Source organism: Dermacentor variabilis, chromosome 4 (genome assembly GCF_050947875.1).
Source record: "Dermacentor variabilis isolate Ectoservices chromosome 4, ASM5094787v1, whole genome shotgun sequence".
NCBI classification, from domain to species: domain Eukaryota; kingdom Metazoa; phylum Arthropoda; class Arachnida; order Ixodida; family Ixodidae; genus Dermacentor; species Dermacentor variabilis.
Window position 1 is genome coordinate 114,626,374 of NC_134571.1, and position 5,775 is coordinate 114,632,148.

The following is a 5,775-nucleotide window of genomic DNA, read 5'->3' on the forward strand; positions in this document are numbered from 1 at the left end:
GCACAAGTCAAAGATTTTACAACAAGAATGAATTGAAATAACGCAGGTTAAGTAATGGAGCGAAATAAAATAGGAGTACAGGCGACTTCAAATGCAACAACACAATGAAAAAATAAATCGTTCAGTTCTAATTTCCAAATGTGAAACTGAGTGAATTGAACAGGCGTCGTGACGAACGTGCTGGTTGTAGAAGAAGTGATTCGCGCACATCTTGAAAATGGTAGTACAACTTGTGGACAAGCATAGACGTGCTATCTTGCGTCGATATACTAATGTGCGTAGATTGAGTGATGACTTAATACTACTGATACTAGTTTTGCAGTCATATTTTGAAGATATGAATCAAGCAGCATGGTTCTGGATTGATTCTATTGTATTGATTAGATATGTTTGATGTGGACATCAAATCGCGGAAGCGTATTCCAGTTTAGTTCGAACAAAAGTTTCCTATGCTAGTTTACGGACGGAAGGGAGTGACAACGATAATGTTCTTGTGAAGAAGCCAAGTGTTTTAGAGGTGTCGGCGATCAGTTTCGTGATGTGTTCTGACCAGTTTAGATTGCTAGCGATTAGGATACCGAGGTGGCGATACGTTTGTACTTGCGAGATGTTGACTGTGCGTAATGAGTTCGCATCGGTGATGTTAGCGTGCTTGCGGGAAATTTGAATAAATTTGCATTAAGAAATGTTAAGATGCATCAACCATTTGGTACACCAGTTATCTATTGAATGCAGGTCATTCCGAAGAAGCGCTTGGTCACACTAAGTAGAAATTTGACGATAAAGGACACAGTCATCCGCGAAGAGGGGTATAGAGGATGAAATACCACAAGGGAGGTCATTAATATAGTTGACAAAGAGAAGATGACCAAGGGCTGATCCTTGTGGAACTCCAGAAAATACCTCTTGCTTGATGCTGAAGGACATTCTCCTATAACGGTGTACTGAAGGCGGTCGGTGGGGACGCATTTTGTCCACGCTAAAATTTGCGGGTGTAGGCTGAGAGACGAGAGTTTGAAGATTAGTCGTACATGTGGAACACGATCGAATGCCTTTAAGAAGTCTAAGAATATTATATCAGTTTGAAACAATGAATCTAGGTTCAAATGAAGCTCGGTGGTAACTTCAAAAAGTTGCGTCTCGCAAGAAAGACCAGACCTAAAGCCGTGTTGATTGGCGAAAAAGAACCCGTTGTTATCAAGGTGTAGGGCGACTTGGGAATAAATTATATGTTTAACTAGTGTACATGCAATGCACGTTAAAGACATTGGACCATAATTTGAAGGATCAGACCGGTTACCATTTTTGAATACCTGAACTACTTTGTTTATCTTCCAGTCATCTGGAAGCGCGCCTTCATTAAGGGATTCAGTAAAGATTATTTGTAGTAAATGACATGATGGGACTGCGGTTGCTTTGATCCCTTTGGCAGATACGTTATCGGGGCCGGGACTGCTTAATAATTCCAACTTGTCGATCAGCTTTTCGATGCCTTCCGCAGAACCTGTAATGGGCAGCATCTGAGAAAATTTTGGACCAGGAAAGTTCGGGATGTTATGATGCGGTTCATGAGTGAATGTCGAAGAAAAATAAGAGTTCATAACATAAGATCGTTCGTCAGGCTACACATGTACACCGACCGGGTTAGAAAGCGATATGTTGTGCGATTGATAGCAAGAAGGTGAAATCAGGTTCCAGAATTTTTATGGACTTTTGCTCATTATGTTCAGTATATCCTTATGAAAGAATTTCTTTTTGGAGGTCTTCAAGAGGCTTGTATACCCTTTCAGACATGTGAAGTATTTTTCCCTACCTGTGGGTTGAACTAGAACTGAACTAGAACGCCTAGCTATGCGAAAAAGACGTTTTTTCTTCCGGGATAGCTTCGTTAGAGCACTACTTAAACAGAGTTTGCCACCGTCGCCACGAATGTAAATGACTGAAACACAGGCTTCAATAAGTGTCATGAGTTTGTGCTTGAATAATAACCAGTTTTGGTTAACAGTCCTGGAAGGAGCGAGCTGTTTGAAAGTGTGAAAAAGTTCGTGAGTTCAGTGTTGTAGCAGTGAAATCTGCTCTGTTATAATTACGGGTAACTTTAGTGAGAGGGTTACGGAGAGGTTTCGACACTGATAAATTAAATAAAATTATGTTGTGATCGCTGAGACCGTGAGCGCAAGACATTGAGTGAACCATTCTGGGTGCGAAAGGAACTAGGTCAAGGGTGTTGTTGATGCTAGGTGGCATATTGACTGTCTGTGTAAGGGTATACATAAGTACAAGATCGAGGAATTCTTTGGATTGGCCATAAGTAGCCCATAAAGTATCGCAGACTATATCAGGGTAATTGAAATCACCACAGAGAATAACGTTGGCTCTAGGAAAGCGGTTGTGCAAACCGAGAAGGACAGTGTGCAGTTCTTTCACGAAGGAAATGGCACATTCAGGGGCGCGACAGCAAGCGATGAGGTTGTTAGTGCTTCCAGGGAGAGATATGTTCACGCAGAGAATTTAGTGATGGCATTAAATATCGAGTGCAGAGGAAGGTAGGTTGGGATTCACGAGAACTAGGACACCACCGCCTTCCCGTCCGATTCTGTCACGTCTGTGGACAGAAAATGGCATATTAGTCAGTAGCTCATCGGATGAGATATCAGGGGTTAGCCATGTTTCTGTAAAACAGCGATGTCAGTAAGGTTATCTTCTAGAATGGCTTCGACGCGTTCCCTTTTAGAAAAGTAGCTACGGATATTGGTAAGTAGGGCCGATATTGTTTGGTCTGCTGGTGCGCTGACACGGCGATGTACTGGCCGAAACGATACTAGATGTGGAAGCCTTGGAATAGGCGGGGAACGCTATGTTTTCAATTCGAGTACAAAATCAGATCCGTCATCGTAAGTTTACTGCTTGTTACCAATGAATAGCTTATCAAAACGGATCTTAAAAGGTCAATTACTATTGAGGCCATGTGCGTATAACAGTGTTTGGGTGGTTCCTGTTTGATAGGGTTTCTTTAAGGTGATCGAGTCTATCTATGTAGTCTTGGTATTCAACGCAAATGCGATGTAGTCGCGTGGCTTGGCCTTTAAAAATGCGTTGTTTGCAATATTTGGGATGGTAGCTCTATATTCTTGGTACATTTGTTTGTCGAAAGGTTCCCTATACAGCTTTGTCTTTAGTGCCCCATTGTCAATGTATATTGTTGTATCCAGTATGTTTATGCGCTCAGTTGAAGACGCTGATGTGAATGTTGTTGCTCGATGAATAGAGTTTATAAATGCTACTTATTTATCTAGACTGTCTTGACCATGTACACATATTATGAATATTTCGTCTATCTATCGTAGGTATGCGTGGGGCTTGTCAGTGCAGCGCAATAGGAAATCTGTTTCTAGAAGCCCCATAAATGTGTTCGCGTAGGTTGGTGCAAAAGGAGTACCCATGCTTGTCCCCTGTATCTGTAGGTAGTAACTCTCCTCGAAATTGAAGTAGTTAGGTGTTAGAACTAATTCAAGGAAAGGCAAGTAGACTTCAGCAGAGTGTTGTGCATTGTGGTTAGACAGCGTTTATTTTATCGAAGATAAACCATCGGGGATTCGAATGTTGGTGTACAGGGCCGTGACGTATAGTGTTTCGAGACGTCTAGTGTTGTGGGGTAGTGTGCCTTTAGTATTGATGTCCTCCATAATTCTCAGCAGGCGGTGCGTATCTTGTACAAGTGACGGAAATCCTTTTAGCAAGTCACAAAGGAACTGGTTAAGCAATGTTCGGATGCTCTCTGTCGGGGTGTTGTTGTTTGATACTATCGGGGCGATCTGGAATAATAGCGGTGTGTAGTTCAGTGGATGGAATTTTATGAATTTTTGGAAGGAGGCAGAAGCACCCGGCAGTTTTGTTGCTTGGTTTAAGAAATTTGTATTCTGACGGTGTTATTAATTCATCAGCCGAAAGTGATTTCAGCTTGTTGGTAATTGTCACTGTGTAGGGTAATGTGGGATCGTTATCCAGCTTACGGTAATGTTCTGGGCTGTTTAGTTGTCTGTAAGCCTCGTGCTTGTATTTTACTACTGGCCAAATAACTCTACTCCCACCCTTATCTGCTTCCTTGATAACAATGTCATTCCGGCAACTAAGATTTGAAATGATACTACTCTCCGACGCAGTTATGTTTTGACGTCGCTTAGATGTCTTGGATTGGCGTATAGACAGTTTTAAGGAATATGGCTAGGTCTATGGCTTGTTCTGGTTAGGGAGTACAAGTGGATTGAGCTATAAGTGATGTTATCCCGGTGTCTGATGTGCTGCTGTTTGCGAAAAAGTGTCTGATACTCATTCATCACGAAAATTCTGAGACGTCCTTGTGAAGCTCGAGTACAGTTATTGTTTTGTTCGTGGGACAAAACTTAGGCCCTTGCTGAGCATGCCTATTTATTTTTTACCTAATGTTTTGGAAGAGATAAAAAACATTAAAAAAGCCTATGCAATACCGGACCGTGGGTGATGCTACTAGAGCGACATCAGAAGAAGAAAGAATCCAACGCTACGTCGAATACACAGAAGGAGTTCTCATACGAACACAGCAAGGGACAGAACACGAATGATGGAAAACGGCAACAAGTTCCCAAAAGCCATGGGGCCAAACAAACGCAAGCAAGCCACGTCCTCGCTGGTCAACGACTCCACCACTACCAGAAAACCGTTACAAGATTGTGTACCGACGTAAAGCCGGCGTCAAAGTATCAAACTGGAAAGACGGAGTTATAGCAAGAGGATTAGCCCAAGCATGCGGAGTCACACCCCAGGAGCTCTACGCCAAAGTGATCATACAGACACAGTGGCAACAAAACATAATTCTGGCAAGTACCGAGGAAGAGCACTGCGCACTTAAACTAGCGGAAATAACAAGCATGGAAATAAGACACGCAGCATACGAAGTCACACCATACCTCAAGCGAGTTCCGGGCACTGCACGTGGCGTTGTTCACGGAATAGAGGAAGGCACCACCGACGAGCAGCGAGTAGATCTACTAGCAACGACCAACAAGTGCAAAATCATGTACGCTAGAGTGCTGGGAAGATCGACGTCTGCAGTGATCCCCTTCGAGGGCCCGCACGTGCCTTTATACGTTAAAGTTGGATGTACGCTCACCCGCTGCAGACCCTGCAAGAAGTCGGTCCAGTATTGCAGATCTCGCGGGGAGGTAGGACACAGACAAGACGTCTGCCCTAATCCAAACGACAAACTATGTGTCAACTGCGGAGGACACTATTCTCATCCAAACAACCACCAATGCGAGCCGAAATGGAAGCTCTGCGGAATGCCCCATGAAACGGCTAGTAGAGACTGTCGAAGGAAGCTGAAACCGGCCCCGGAACCGTTGAGAGTCAGGAAGAGGTCAAGATCAAGAAAGAGAAGCTTCTGGTACCAGGCCAGCGTAGTAGCTACCAACGATAACGAGCACATGATGACCATGTCACCATCGCCACAGTCACCGAATGAGACCGAACAGACAAAAAGATCCAGATCCAAGTCGGGATCGAGATCGAGGGAAAGGGACCAGAACGTCCCCCAGATAACGGCAACGGGCGTGGAACACGACAACAACCAGCGCAAGGTAAGCTGGGCCAACGTCATCACAGGGCACAATCATACGTCGAGGGAAAATAATGGCGTTCAAACCCACTCGAGGTACGAAGGTACACTCGAGGTACGAAGAGACGATAATGATTTTCCGAAGACAGAACGATGAATTGAAGTGAGAGCTAGAACAGCAA